Here is a 16,390-nt window from a genome sequence, read left to right as displayed (position 1 = left end):
GCTTTGGTCTTTATCTGGAGATGTATTGAAAATCCATGCTCGCAGAAGCAGAAGCAGTACGATAAGCAGAAGCAAACGGTATTAGAATCTCCAAAGCTTGGAACGCTGATATACATGGAATACGCTTCGTATATTCCACCCCAAACCTGGCTCAAGTTTTTTTTTTTCACTGGATAAATCATGAGATAACGAACCATTCCGTCAAATATTTGATTCTGGATTTCATCGGGAAGGCTAGTCACGTCCAATGAAAACAAAAACGGACTGCGGACTATTGGGTCAACTCAGGAAAATATCGATCAAACTGTTACTCCAGTGAGTCAAGATAAGCCACAAATTCCAATTTGAGATCTGCATCTAAATTAATTAATTTTTAACCTTTGCTTGCAGAGTGTATCTGAACTGAATCAGATTGGTTTTCTTACTTTGTAACTTCAAGTGCTACGAGTTTACCTGGGCCATGTAGCATAATCAGACTAATAATATTAGCTACAAGTTACAAGTCAAAAAATTACAAGTACTTGTAATTTGTGTTGCATAAAAGTGATTCGCCAACTAATAATATTAGTGCTTGTATTATTAGTAACGTTGAAATGACAAGTCTGTCAGGTTCATTTACCTGTCAAAATTCATCCGAAAGTTCACTGTCAATGCGGCGATAAATGATTTGTTTATGTTTTTCTGCAAGTTTGTGCATAGAATACTGCGATAGGTATACACGAAAAACGAATTTATTATCCTTCTCTCTTTAATTTATTGATTTAATCCGGTTTCGTGGTTTTTGGGAGTGGTTTTTTACGTGGTTTTTATATGCGGATTTTGGGATTGACATGGATTTTAATTATTGCGATTTGTACTTGCGGGTTTCAATTTACGTGTTTTGCGGGTTTGGATTTTTTTAGACCAATAATTGAAATTTTTGAAATTATTATGAAATTTAGGCGATTTCTTGAAAGATAAATCAATTCAAAATTTAAGTTCAAAATTCTTACTTTATTTATTTATTTATTGTTGCTACATCAACAGACTAATTTGTCCCAATTTGTACTGATGATAATATGGCATCAAATTTTATTAAAAATTTAAGTAGTTTGTCCTTTCTTTTCCATGATTGTTATCAAAAATAGGACAAGATGCATAGCCCCACCCGAGATTGTTCAGTATAACAACTCACATTTGAATAAAGTCATATTTAGGTAAACTAAAGTTACTAAGCTTTGCTTTGGGTAATATGTTTTTACGTGGATTAGGGTAAACTACGTGGTGTTAGAAGAGTTATTTTACACAAAATTGACGTCAGGGCTTAAAGTATTTCTGCTTTCTCCAGAGTTATTTGAAAAATTTCATAATTCTCAGTTTGGTATTGGAACGAAAAATTTATTCTTAGTGCATAGTATTTCACTGTATGACAATTTAATGCACTTTGAATAATAGTTTCTTTCTCTTTTAAGTCGTTAAAACAATAAAACGATGTATATTTGCTTTGCACAGCTGAAATAATAAAATAAATACGACTTGTAAATTAAATTACAGCACCATTCATACTTGTAAAAGAAACTACAAGCCAACGCTAATAATTTGTACTTGTATTTTCTTTATGCAACAGTTACTTGTAAATTCTGCTAATATTATTAGTGCGCTTTACTTGTAATATTAGACTTGTAAATTGATACTTGTAGATTCATTATGCAACAGAAAAATACAAGTTACAAGCTACTCTACTAATATTATTAGTAAAATTTAGATTATGCTACAGGCCCCTGATGTTTGAAAGGCGAGCGAATCGTTTCTGCCATTCTTCATCATTGAGATTGACACGCAAAAATATTTATCCAGGCTTTCCAAGAAAATTATTTTCATCACCCAATTCAGAAACGTTAAGAATATTGCCTGTTGGGATTTTCTTTTAGAAAAGGTGCACTATATTTTTTGAGCAGCTTAATAGTAGCAGCTAAAACTGTAAATAGTTGTTTGTATTAGTTTTAGTAATAGTATAATGGTATTTCAACTTACAATCAATAGTTTCTTCCTATCGCCTCGTGCTACCAATGGTTTGTAAGGGTTCGCTAGTTGACAGTTGGATCTATATATTTTAGTTTAAAGTTAGCATTCATTTTTTGATTAACATAAAGTAATTACTCACGTAGAGCTTTGGATTTAGTTTACAAACTCTTGTTCTAGTGTACAATAGTCCTAGAAAATCGTACTTAGTTATCAATTTAAATTAATAAATTTGTCAATTTAAATACCACACACCACTCTGATTTTACTCACACATGAACCAACTATCGCTAATCGCTAATTCACTTTTATTGTAATTTTAAGATAGTTTAAGGAAATAATAGAATTTAAGAATGATGATTTCAGTAGGTTTGTTTTGTTTTTCACCGCTTTTACATTCTTCCTTCTTGACTTTTTTATCAACGATGTTCGATCTACGCTAGACTGTAAATGACAAATAGAGATGCCCAGTACCTTATACCTGCCCTGTGGGAATTCCGCACACCCCAACCCGTAACTCCGGTTCCGGTCTAACTCAGGAATCGCCGGATTTACAGGAAATTTCAATAACGGCTATGTTGCTAACAGCTCTCCTGGATACGCCCTTTGTAGTTCGTACACTCACCTGACGGATTCGTCCATCTATTTCTTCAAACACTTCCTCAATGATTCCTCGGATCCAGGTCTTCCGTTGCCCGTCGTTTACAATGAACACCATGTCCCCAACTTGAAGCTGCTTCCGGTCATCAACCCATTTCGGACGATAGTTTATAGTTGGGAGGTATTCTTTGCACCAACGTTGCCACATTCGGTCGGCCAGATATTGCGACCGCTTGTACGTGTTCCGTAAAGCTTGTGCGAAGTCGATTGATTCATCTACAGGTAGGTCAGTATCCTTAACTAGACCGCGTAGAAAATGATTTGGAGTTATTGCCTGGATTTCGTCTGCCTCCTGTGGCAGGTATACCAGGGGACGAGTGTTGATCGCGTCCTCTGTTTCAGACAATGCGGTTAATAAAATTTCATCCGTCAGTTTACGCTTGTCGTTCAACGTTTTCAAAGCCTCCTTCACTGACCGCACCATACGTTCCCAGACACCGCCCATATGAGGAGCAGGGTTTCAACTTTTCGTTTCAATGAGACCAAAGCAAGCGTTTCTCGGGCCAAGGGAGAATCTTTTTTCGTTGTTTATGTTGAGGATCATCTTTCACCTATCAATCTTTCTCTACAATTACCCTTGGATGATAAACGAAAATCTTGACTATTAGCTGAAAATCCTTTTTCGTTTCATCACTTTTCCCCACCCACTCACTTTTCGCGCGAATTATCGCAGCACAATTACAACATAGTATGGCCGCGCCGGGATTCGAACCCAGAATAGTAACAATAATAGCCGTAGGAATGCGGTTACTCTAGCCACATCACCACGCTATCTGTATGAAAGCATTAGGTTATTTGTTCTACATAAGCTACTACCATTTGCTTTGAAGATGCCACGAAAAGACTCGAATATGAAAGAAAAAGAGCAAACCAACGTTTGGCGGCAATCGAAGTGAGCGAAAAATCATTATCACTCTCCAGGCTGTTTTTCTTTCCCGAAAAGCGATTTCTCCCCGAAAATTTTCGTGAGGGAGCATCCTGTGCTCCTGAGATTGAGTGAGCGATACGAACCCTGATGAGGAGTATTCGGGGGAATGAAATTCCATTGCAGGGTAGAACTTGAAATGCTGTTAGCACAATCTTCTTGGATCATTTTCATTCTTGCTAAGTCGTTAGAAATTATGTAGTCCCATTGTCGGAGAATATTTCGTCCGGTGTCCCTCGCTTACAGATGAACCTCCGAATCGCCATTAGACACGCCTGAGTAGTTAAACTGTGCACTACCTCCAGATGCACTGCACGAATCGCTAAACAGGTGAAAAGAGCAATCCACCTTTTTTCCCATCGGCGTCCAACTAACACTTCAATAGGCCCCAAGTAATCTACACCTACAGCGCTGAACGGACGAAGATGTGATGTCACTCGTTGCACCGGAAGAGGTGCCATCATAGGCATTTGTGGAAGACACCGGTTGACACGACACCACATACAATTCTTTGTTGCCTGTCGGATGGCTTGTCGTATTTTTGGAATGTAGAAACGCTGGCGGAGTTCATTGCACACCGTCTCTCGGTTGGCATGGTGGAACCTCTCGTGATAGAACTGAATTAACATGTTTGTTATTGGATGTCCCTTAGGGAGAATTACTGGGTGCTTCATATCGAACGATGCGAATTCGGCTTGCTGTAGTCTGCCACCAACGCGTATAACTCCATCCGTGTCCAAAACGGGACTCATCTTGTAGAGCGAGCTTGATTTTGAGACTCTACCCGGAGTTTCTTCCCGTTCCTGGTTTCTTTTCAGGATCCCAACTTCCTCAGTGAAGTTATCGATTTGGGCCTGTCTCCATAAAACCGCCTCGGCTGCCCGTAGTTCTTCCTGCTGCAGAGGTTGCTGGATCGATTTTGGTTTAGCTTCCAGCATATATTCCTGGCCAGTGGTAGCTTTGGAAACTACTATTGGAAAGCCTGCTTGTTTCCTGCGACAGTTTGCTACGAATCGAATCACGTTGGCTGTACTTCGAAGAAGTTTAACTAATCGGTTTGTTGAATTGACATTGATAATCGGTTCGAAATGTATCGCTTCGTGGTGTAGAACATTCGCACGCATTTATTCGTATGTATCGGCAGCCGGGAACTGCCACTTCGGCCACTAATTTTCGGACTCCGAAAGGAACTGTGGCCCTTTAAACCACATGCTACTAGACTCCAGTGGAGGGCCTAGCCCCCATTTTGTTAGTACATCAGCGACGTTAGTTTTTGTTGGTATCCAACGCCAGTCGGAAATGTTGGTGTGCTCCCTTATTTCACCAATACGAAACGCTACGAATTGCTTATATTTCCGATGGTCTGAGCGGATCCAGCTTAGCACGGTCTGGGAATCTGACCAGAGAAAATGTTTGTTTATCGGCAGGGAGTGGTGTGATTGTACCGTGCGTAGCAACCGCGAACCCAGAATCGCTGCCATCAATTTAAGACGTGGGATGGATTGCCGTTTCAAAGGTGCTACTTTCGAGCGTGACGTTACCAACGAAGTCCTAACACGACCACCCACTACAACCCTGAAGTACGCAACACAACCGTATGCATTTTCACCTGCGTCCATGAATATATGCAGCTGAAGTGACTCTATTTCCGAAGCGGATGCGTTACCGATATAACAGCGAGGAATTCGGATAGCAGCTACCTGCGGCAGCAGCCGTGTCCAGCGTTTCCATTTCTCCAATGCACTGTCGCCGATTTCTTCGTCCCAGTCGCAGCCCGTTTGCCACAGTTCTTGAACGAGTATTTTCCCATGAATGGTGAACGGCGCCAGAAGTCCTAGTGGGTCGAAAAACCCCATTACGCAGCTTAAAATTATCCTTTTTGTTGGCCGCTGAATACCGTCGATGAATGGTTTCAAGTCGGGTCGGTGATCGGTGGCAAATGAAAATGTATCCTGTTTCGGACGCCAAATTATGCCTAGAACGCGTTCATGATCTGTTGTCTTATCAACGTTGAAATGTACGTCTTTTACTGTACGTTTCTCTCCCAGACTTTGAAGCACTTCGGTAGAGTTCGATACCCAGTTCCTCAATTCGAAACCCGCCTTCGAATGGATTAGGCGCACTTCCCTTGAACGACGAATCGCTTCCTCTTCTGTGTCAATACTATCATAATAGTCGTCGACATAGTGCTTGTTGATGATGGCAGCTGCTGCCTCTGGATACTGTGCTGAGTACTCTGACGCATTGAGATTTTTAACAAATTGAGCCGAGCACGGTGAGCTCGTTGACCCAAACGTTGCTACATCCATAACGTACACGCTTGGTTCAACATCTTGAGAGTTTTTTCTGAATAGAAATCGCTGTGCTTGTCTGTCGGCTTCTCGGATTCTTAATTGGTGATACATCTCACGAATGTCCGCTCCAAAGGCAATGCGGCGCTCCCGGAAGAGACTGAGTACCGCCGTTAAAGGCGTTAGCATATCAGGACCTTTCAGTAAATGACTATTGAGTGACACACCCTTTACCATTGCGGCAGCGTCCCACACCAAACGAAGTTTGCCGGGTTTGTTGGGGTTCTGAACATAGTTCAGCGGAAGATACCATTTCTTCAGAGGATTTGTATCTGTCAACTCTTTCGGCGTTGCAAGATGAGCGTATCCTTTACGCTGATACTCTAAGATCTGCTGCCTTATTTTTTCGTATAAACCCGGAGATTTTTCGAGTCGCTGTTCTAACTGCTTCAACCTTCGAGAGGCCATTGGAAAACTTTCTTGAAATGTAGGATCATCTGTTCTCCACAATAAACCAGTTTCAAATCGGTTGCCGACACGAGTGGTTGTTTCCTCCAAAATTTTGCGCGCTCGCTTATCCTCTTTTGTATCCTGAACTACCGCCACTACAGATTCTTCGATGGAGTAATGTTGCTTCAATAGATTGTAGAGGTCTTCGTTGCTAGCTCCGTGGTGATGGCACACAATATTTGCACCACCAATACAAGTGGATGTTGGACCGTAAACCGACCAGCCAAGTTTGGATCGTACGGCTATCGGTTCTCCAATATTCCGGACCTTGGCTTCAATTGGCGCAATTGTGTGGAGGTTATTCAATCCAATTAGAATACCGGGATGATGATTTGGATACGAAGATATCGCTAGATTACGTAGGTGGCTGTATTTGACCGATATTTCGGCGACATTTAACGACTGTTTTGGAAGAAGCAATTTCTCAACAGTTTGTACCGACTGTAGAAGATGTTTTTCTTTGTTTATAGTATCAGAGATCCACAAATTCATCATATGGGAGTTCGGTTCATTTCGTGTGATGTCGGCGGTCCATTTGATGGTGAGCGGCCACTTGACTCCTACAGCGTTCAGTCGGTCAGTGAGTGAGCGTTCGACCAAGGTAATTGATGAGCCTTCATCTAGAAAGGCAAGCGTAGTGACATGTTCATCCCCGCAGTGTAAAGTCACGGGAACCATCCGAAATAAGATAGAGCTAGATGCGCGTGTGTGCGTGTTCATAACTACGATGTTTCCGATTGGATGAAGCAGCGGATGATGCCTTTCTCGACATTCCCCAACATTGCAGTGCATTTTGAACTTGCATGGAGCGCTACCGTGATCGTTGAGGCAGACTTTGCAAATTTTGCCTTTTTCAACGACCTTCATGCGATCTTCAAAACACATCGCTTTGAAATCTTGACAGAAACGAAGACGATGGTCCGTTCTCTTACATGCTCTACAAGGTTTCAACTTTTTTTCATCGACGGTATGATTGTTCTTTAGATTTTCGGTAACATCGTGTGCATAAACCGCTCCTTTCACTTTGTTCCTTCCTCTTGTCGTTTGCCCTAGGGACCTTGTCTTCGAATCCGCTTGGTTCTCGATACTCACGTTCGCAGCACACGCCTCAGAAACGATTTTTGAAAGGAAATTCGAGAATGTCCTTAACGTTACAGTTTTCTTCTTACTCCGGTACCGAACCCATTCTCGCTTGTCGCCTGCTGGTAATTTGTCTACTAAATCCTGATGGGAAGCGGATTAATCAAGTGCTCCTTCATTCCAGCAACCTCCAGGTGATCGCACAATTGTTCCACCACATTTCCAAAGGGAATGAATGATTCCAATTTATCCGCTTTTGGAGGATCTAGCCGTTTTACCTTTTCTAAATGACAATGTAGTAATTGTTCTGATCGTCCGTAGAGTTGCCGGATTTACTAATAACCTTAGATACGGACTTGGGCAACAGTAACTGTCCCCGAACGCTCTCCAGCGCAGGTCCCTTTAGGCTTTCCTGAAGACGTATTAAGTTTTCCACGTCGTTAAATCCGCAGGCCTTGGGTGACATTGCGCATCTCGAATCGAATCACTCGATTCGTAAGTTTTTCGATTCGTTTCGAAAAAATTGCGGCATTATGTATTTCGTTCGACTTCATTCAGTCGCAGTACAAGATTTCGAATGGTGTTGTACTAGTTCAATCGAGTATGTTCTGTCAAACGAAATGTAAACAGAGAGAATAAGAGATAGCTGTCTCCGTGTTTAGTATGCCGCCTGCAGGAGAGACAACCTTCAGCGCATCTGCGTGTAGTATGTTGCCTGTTGGATAGGCATCCTTCATGGCATGAATTGACAGTTAATTTATAAACAAGCAAATTGTGCTCGATGACTTTAAAAAGCAATATTATTTATTAAGCAGTTGCAACCGAATTAAACATTTTGCCGATACGACATGTTTTGTAAATTGAGATATTGTTACGACAAAAATTATAAGTTTTATGTTTATTCGACTTTATGCCACAGATCCAATTTTGAGCTAAATAATTTAAATCCAAAGAAGGATTTGATAATAAATTACTTTGATGTTTCTATGTGTTAAATGCACTTGAGTCATCTCATGCGCGTTTTTTTATTTAACTCATTTATTTTTACGTAGATTATGGAATAAACACGTTTTTCCGCAGATTTTCCTCATGGATTTTTCACGCGGTTTATCAAAATCGTCAAGAAATACGTGAAAACTTGGAAAAACCGATTTTAGTTGAAGTCGTTTTTACGCGGATTTCGGGATAATTAGAAATTGCATATTGTCAGGGAACTGTAAAAGTAGGTATACTTATGACATTGTTTTCCTCAAGAAACAATAATAAAACATTTTTTCTCCTCCCGTAGAGAAATAATAACAAATATAATTAAAAACTTTCAGCAAGAAATGGCTGTCGAACAACATTCGAAAGCTATAAAGGTGACGAGTGTTTTTCATTCGACTTGAGTCGTTTTGCCTTTCTCGTATACAAAGTATACGTAAAGGCTATATGTTCGCTCCAAAAACGAACTTTTGATAGGAGTCCCGTAGACCCATAGTGTTATATACCGATCGACTCAGCTCGACGAATTGAGGTGATGTCTGTGTGTGTGTGTGTGTGTGTGTGTGTGTGTGTGTGTGTGTGTGTGTGTGTGTGCGCAAAACTACTCAAAAAATGTCACTCATTTTTCGGGCACTTATCCTCAACCGATTTGCTCGCAACAAGTTGCATTCGACGCAGAATCCTGTCCCATTGTTTCCTATTTGAAATTGGCCAGATCGGACTATGGGATCGAAAGTTATGGCCAAAATACAAATTCGTACAAAAAAATCGCGTAAAAAATGTCACTCATTTTTCGGGCACTTATCCTCAACCGATTTGCTCGCAACAAGTTGCATTCGACGCAGAATCCTGTCCCATTGTTTCCTATTTGAAATTGGTCAGATCGGACTATGGGATCGAAAGTTATGGCCAAAATACAAATTCGTACGAAAAAATCGCGTAAAAAATGTCACTCATTTTTCGGGCACTTATCCTCAACCGGCCAGATCGGACTATGGGATCGAAAGTTATGACCAAAATACAAATTCGTACAAAAAAATCGCGTAAAAAATGTCACTCATTTTTCGGGCACTTATCCTCAACCGATTTGCTCGCAACAAGTTGCATTCGACGCAGAACCCTGTCCCATTGTTTCCTATTTGAAATTGGCCAGATCGGATTGTGAGATCGAAAGTTATGGCCAAAATACAAATTCATACGAAAAAATCGCGTAAAAAATGTCACTCATTTTTCGGGCACTTATCCTCAACCGATTTGCTCGCAACAAGTTGCATTCGACGCAGAATCCTGTCCCATTGTTTCCTATTGAAAATTGGCCAGATCGGACTATGGGATCGAAAGTTATGGCCAAAATACAAATTCGTACAAAAAAATCGCGTAAAAAATGTCACTCATTTTTCGGGCACTTATCCTCAACCGATTTGCTCGCAACAAGTTGCATTCGACGCAGAATCCTGTCCCATTGTTTCCTATTTGAAATTGGCCAGATCGGACTATGGGATCGAAAGTTATGGCCAAAATACAAATTCGTACGAAAAATCGCGTAAAAAATGTCACTCATTTTTCGGGCACTTATCCTCAACCGATTTGCTCGCAACAAGTTGCATTCGACGCAGAATCCTGTCCCATTGTTTCCTATTTGAAATTGGCCAGATCGGACTATGGGATCGAAAGTTATGGCCAAAATACAAATTCGTACGAAAAATCGCGTAAAAAATGTCACTCATTTTTCGGGCACTTATCCTCAACCGATTTGCTCGCAACAAGTTGCATTCGACGCAGAATCCTGTCCCATTGTTTCCTATTTGAAATTGGCCAGATCGGACTATGGGATCGAAAGTTATGACCAAAATACAAATTCGTACAAAAAAATCGCGTAAAAAATGTCACTCATTTTTCGGGCACTTATCCTCAACCGATTTGCTCGCAACAAGTTGCATTCGACGCAGAACCCTGTCCCATTGTTTCCTATTTGAAATTGGCCAGATCGGATTGTGAGATCGAAAGTTATGGCCAAAATACAAATTCATACGAAAAAATCGCGTAAAAAATGTCACTTATTTTTCGGGCACTTATCTTCAACCGATTTGCTCGCAACAAGTTGCATTCGACGTAGAATCCTGTCCCATTGTTTCCTATTTGAAATTGGCCAGATCGGACTATGGGATCGAAAGTTATGGCCAAAATACAAATTCGTACAAAAAAATCGCGTAAAAAATGTCACTCATTTTTCGGGCACTTATCCTCAACCGATTTGCTCGCAACAAGTTGCATTCGACGCAGAATCCTGTCCCATTGTTTCCTATTTGAAATTGGCCAGATCGGACTATGGGATCGAAAGTTATGGCCAAAATACAAATTCGTACGAAAAAATCGCGTAAAAATGTCACTCATTTTTCGGGCACTTATCCTCAACCGATTTGCTCGCAACAAGTTGCATTCGACGCAGAATCCTGTCCCATTGTTTCCTATTTGAAATTGGCCAGATCGGATTATGGGATCGAAAGTTATGGCCAAAAAACAAATTCATACGAAAAAATCGCGTAAAAAATGTCACTTATTTTTCGGGCACTTATCTTCAACCGATTTGCTCGCAACAAGTTGCATTCGACGTAGAATCCTGTCCCGTTGTTTCCTATTGAAAATTGGCCATATCGGACTATGGGATCGAAAATTTTACCATTTTTCCTCATTTTTCAGGTACTTTTCCTCAACCGATTTGCTCGCATGAAATTGCATTCGACGCAGAATGTCTCATTGATTCTTATTGAAAATTGGCCAGATCGGACTATGGGCTTAGAAGTTATGGTAAAATTACTATTTATTGTGAAAAAGAGTTCAAAAAAGTCTAGCTCACTTTTTTAGCACTTGGACTTCACCCAAGCAGCACAAATTGTTTCACTACTGAACATTTCACTGTGTTGCAACTATTCGGAAAGAAACAATCTTTACGTATGTGCCATCAAATATAACTCTCTTGCAATCTAAAAAGCGCAAGAGGTGGAGTCTACGGAAACATCCTTCGATTACAGTAAGATTGCAATAATGTTGCAAAATACTGCAGCGGAAAAAAGTAAAATAAAAATATAAAACTGGAATCGATTTATTGATCTTGTGATTGATAGTCCTCCACTCTACCACAGCAGCATTCAACACTTCGAAGGGACTGCATGTTGACTCACAATAAAAACCATATAATTATGAAGTTTTGTACTCGGGTTTCCTGTTACTTGATTGCCCCATCACAGGAAAAATGTGAGTTGTCAAAACGTTGAACGATGCTAAATTAAACATGAAGATACATTAAACTTATCTGCAATTTAATTTAAACAAACAATTAAATTTTGAAAGACGCATTGAAGTTACATGGTAAAAAATATGCAACTTAATGATTTTGTTTCGTGTTTGCAACATGAAGTGTAGTATTTTTTGTTTGTTTGTTTGTTTCCAAATGTCAAACACGTACTGCATTGCAATTTTAATGAAACATTGATCACAATTCTAACGTTTTTGACATCTTGATGCAACTTTTTCGTGCTTTGATGTTTTTCCAATGCCTTTAATGAAACTGAATAGAAACAAGGTGCTTTTAGGAAGATGTTGCGTGTGCTACTTGGGCATCTATTCCCCAAGCAACACAAGTTCAACAAATCTGGTTGCAGTAACCATATTGTGACTGAATCCGGTCATATACTGTGGTTGATGTGCAATATGTGTGCTTCTCAGGTCTCTCGCATCGCATCAGATTGCATTCGACACAGAATCTTGTCCCATTGTTTCCTATAGAAACTTGGCCGGATCGTACAATTGGGTCAAAAGTTATGGCGAAAATACTAATTTTAAAACTACAAAATAAAATGCCATTTTTTGTTCTTATGCTCATCCGATTTGTTTGTAACAAATTGCGTTCGGCAAGAATTTTTTTTATGCATATAAACAAATATAAAAAATAAGACCAATCCACATATTGGTGTTATTTTAGATTTTCCCAAACCTTTTGAACGAACGAGAAAGGCACCATCACCGCTAGGTGGATTAATCTGGGTTTTTCAGTGTGCTATCGAGCATCCATAATGCCAAAACATCTCGTTATTCTTGTACCTCCTCGAGCATACTCGAACGATGAGTCGTTTTCGAGATCGAATCGAAACCCGTAATGCCAAACATGTTCGACTCGATAGAATTACGTTCGAATCGAGATGCACAATGCCACCCCTTATTTGAGGCTTCGAAGCTGCCGATGAAAAGAGGCCACTCTTCAGGATTCCCTGTAAACACAGGGAGCTTTTCAGAAAGACCATTTCGCGCTGCCAACTGAGCTTTTGTCGGTCTCTTAGGCTTTCGCCCCAACCCGTGTGGAGCCGGCTTAACTTTTTTCCGCTGCTGATTTTCTTCAGATGAAAATGATCTTTCGGATTGGTATTCTGATCCATCGGTTCTATCTTCATCCCCAAATGAATCCGAATCGCTTTCACTGTCGCTTTCTTCATCGCTGATCTCATCCACAGAATCGTCCTCGCCTTCCGAGCATTCCGAATTATCGAACAATTGGTTTTTTTTCACAACTTTTCGTTGCTTTTCCGGATTCATACGAAGTGAAACTCCCGGATTGCGCAACGGTGTATTTAACACTTTCTTCAGCTGTAATGAACAACCTTCTCCTGGATCCGATAAAGGCTTTTCGATTTTTGCTTCAGCACCAGCAGATGGTTGAGGTCGCATTGACATGCTTTTCACATCTTTGATAGCCTTTTCATACGATTCCCGCATCTGCTGCATTCGATTGGCGTGGGCCTGTTCGTCACGAAGTGCCTGTTCGAATATATCCCGCTCTACCTGCATTTCTTTTTCCCTAAGCTCATTTTCCATTTTAAGCTTCTTCTCTTTCAAGATCCGATCCATCTCGATCCGTCTCTCCCTTAGAATTTGCTCATTCGTGATTTCCAGTTCCTTTGCCTTCTGTTCCTTTTCCAAAGCTTTCAGCTGTTTTTCCAGTGCAGAACCAGATTGGCGGTCGGATTTTACGCTGGATTTGTCCCATTCGTCCGGGGCGGATGATTTTCCTTTGGACTTCGTTCCTTTCTTTCGTTCCTCGGGTTTTTTAAGTATTTCGCCAGTCTTCTGACATGATTCAGAAGGGCAGAACCAGGCCTTCAAGGGATTCTTCGGACACCTCGACGCAACGGAAATGAAACCAGAGGTCACATGCATCGCATCCCACCATACCTTCATTGGTATCCGATGTTTCTAAACAAACTCCGCAAGGAGTTAATGTGAAATTTCCCGACTTTACCATTGTATTTGAGGTTAAATCCAATTATTGATTTTTTAGTTTGTTCGGATTTTTCTTTTAGAAAAGGTGCACTATATTTTTTGAGCAGCTTAGTAGTAGCAGCTAAAACTGTAAATAGTTGTTTGTATTAGTTTTAGTAATAGTATAATGGTATTTCAACTTACAATCAATAGTTTCTTCCTATCGCCTCGTGCTACCAATGGTTTGTAAGGGTTCGCTAGTTGATAGTTGGATCTATATATTTTAGTTTAAAGTTAGCATTCATTTTTTGATTAACATAAAGTAATTACTCACGTAGAGCTTTGGATTTAGTTTACTAACTCCTGTTCTAGTGTTTAATACTCGTACTAGCTTTGTATGTACAATAGTCCTAGAAAATCGTACTTAGTTATCAATTTAAATTAATAAATTTGTCAATTTAAATACCACACACCACTCTGATTTTACTCACACATGAACCAACTATCGCTAATCGCTAATTCACTTTTATTGTAATTTTAAGATAGTTTAAGGAAATAATAGAATTTAAGAATGATGATTTCAGTAGGTTTGTTTTGTTTTTCACCGCTTTTACATTCTTCCTTCTTGACTTTTTTATCAACGATGTTCGATCTACGCTAGACTGTAAATGACAAATAGAGATGCCCAGTACCTTATACCTGCCCTGTGGGAATTCCGCACATTGCCTTTTTATACCAACAAAACATCATCACCAGTACGAACTCCCCCAAATTTTTCCCATTGCTTGCCACCAGATTCAACAAAGATATTGCAGCAAGGCTGTCGAAGCTTTTGGTTGTAGTTTTCAAATCTCTACAGAAAAGAAACTCTTTTTTCAATTCTCCTGATTCTGAGTAAACCTAATAAATTGATATATGTACAAAATAAATTATATAATTATACCTTTTTGGCCTTTTTAATGATCCTTACACCTATTGGCACACATACAGGTTATAGATTCTTAAGGAATTCATAAAGCAAACATTTATTAAATCCACCACGCAAAAAAAGTTGATTTTGATAACACCCAGCATGTTAACTATTTGTTTTAAACATGCATGAAACGTTTTAAACATGCATGACGGTTCCGCCAAGGGCGCTGCTGAGTCCAAGTCCACGCTACTGCTCTGCGGAATATCCAATTGGACTCTGGCAAGAATCTTTCGATTATTTAGTAATTTGAGTTTGATCATTTTGTAGTTTGTCAATAACTCGTTTGAGAAGCTAAATTTCAAAATGTGTTATTCTAGGGCGAAGGTTTTGAAACTACCCTTCTCTTTAATCGACAACAATCAGTACTTAGGGTAGACCAGGACACAAGAGACTTTCCGGTAATCCCACGGTCGGCTAACTATTAGGTAATCAAGGGGTTTTCGCGTTGAACAAAAACTAACAACACAGGAACTTTCACTTTTCTAATATAATTTATTGGTTCCTAATTGTGGCGTGTGTGTTGTTCTGTGTAAATTTGTTAAGTGTGACATAGTTCTAGTTCTTATACCGGTACATACCGTTGCTGCTTCGGTTGCTAAGGCTGCAATAGCCGGCACAGCGACTTCAGTCTAGCTGTGCGGCCAGAATTCTCGCCGGAATAACGAGGCGAGCGTGTTTACGGACGATTCTCGTCCAAAATCTTCTTTGCGGTTAGGGCCTGAAAAAGAGAGGTCCTTAAGGACACAAAGGAATTATTTCCCAAGTTTCACAGAACAGAATCGGGATTTTTATTTTTTTATTTTGAATATTATGCGTCACTGTTCTATCTTGATACGAAATCTATCATCTATAGACCATAAATTTGTCACCAAGAGTATTTTTTGCCTTTCTCGTACAACTAAGTTGTACCGAAAGGCTATCATTTCACTCCAAATTCGAACTTTTGATAGAAGTCCCGGAGACCCATAGTGTTATATACCATTCGACTCAGCTCGATGAGCTGAACAAATGTCTGTCTGTCCGTGTGTGCGTGTGTGTGTGTGTGTGTGTGTGTGTGTATGTGTGTGCGTGTGTGTGCACAAAATGCCATAAAACATTAGCCAAATTTTCACATAGAAACTCTTAACCGATTTTCTTGCAACAAGTTGCATCCGACAGAGACTAAAACGCTGTTGATCACTATTGAATTTCATAATAATTGCAAATTGCAAAAAATAGATAATATCAAAATAGTGATGAGACATAGTCACATAGAACAATAATGTGTTATGAAAAATGCCTTGCATCTATGAATATTTTATCCGTGGCTTCCCATTAAGAGTCTCATCGCACTATAAAGATGCTCGTGTTGCACGCATTTAGGCGTAAGTATGCTCTTCGTTCAGTTTCATAGTACTATGAAATTGTCCGAAAGTCAAAATTCGAACATAGGAAATTCGAGAAACTTTTGGCAGCGCCATCTGTCGTCTACTAGTGTTAATTTTCTATCATAACATTAGACGGTGTAACTGTTTTGCCTTTCTTGTACATCATCGAGGTGTAAGCGTAAAGGCTACATTTATTACCTTTTTGCGCGAGAAAGGCACCATCACCGTTAGGTGGATTAATCTGGGTTTTTTAAATCAAAATCACCTCTAAGGCTTTTGCGTTACTCGGGTTGACAAAGAGGATTGCTAAATCGTTTACCGTCTTTTGGTTACGTCTTTTGGATCG

The 16,390-nt window shown here is 40.0% G+C and overlaps 1 protein-coding gene and 1 long non-coding RNA gene across 3 annotated transcripts in view; one reads left to right on the top strand and one right to left on the bottom strand.

The window, feature by feature from the left end:
• The window catches only part of LOC134225271 (cationic amino acid transporter 2), a 115,838-nt gene that overhangs the window by 1,489 nt on the left and 97,959 nt on the right, over positions 1–16,390 (top strand). The gene's annotated exons all lie outside the window — the stretch shown is intronic.
• LOC134220762 (uncharacterized) lies at positions 13,786–14,355 on the bottom strand. Its single transcript, XR_009982045.1, has 4 exons — positions 14,178–14,355; positions 14,039–14,114; positions 13,909–13,978; positions 13,786–13,852 (listed from the first exon to the last, which is right to left on the bottom strand). It is a non-coding gene; the product is annotated as an uncharacterized LOC134220762 (long non-coding RNA).

The sequence above is a fragment of the Armigeres subalbatus genome, chromosome 3 (genome assembly GCF_024139115.2).
Source record: "Armigeres subalbatus isolate Guangzhou_Male chromosome 3, GZ_Asu_2, whole genome shotgun sequence".
NCBI classification, from domain to species: Eukaryota; Metazoa; Arthropoda; class Insecta; order Diptera; family Culicidae; genus Armigeres; species Armigeres subalbatus.
This window is presented reverse-complemented; position numbering and strand designations above follow the sequence as displayed.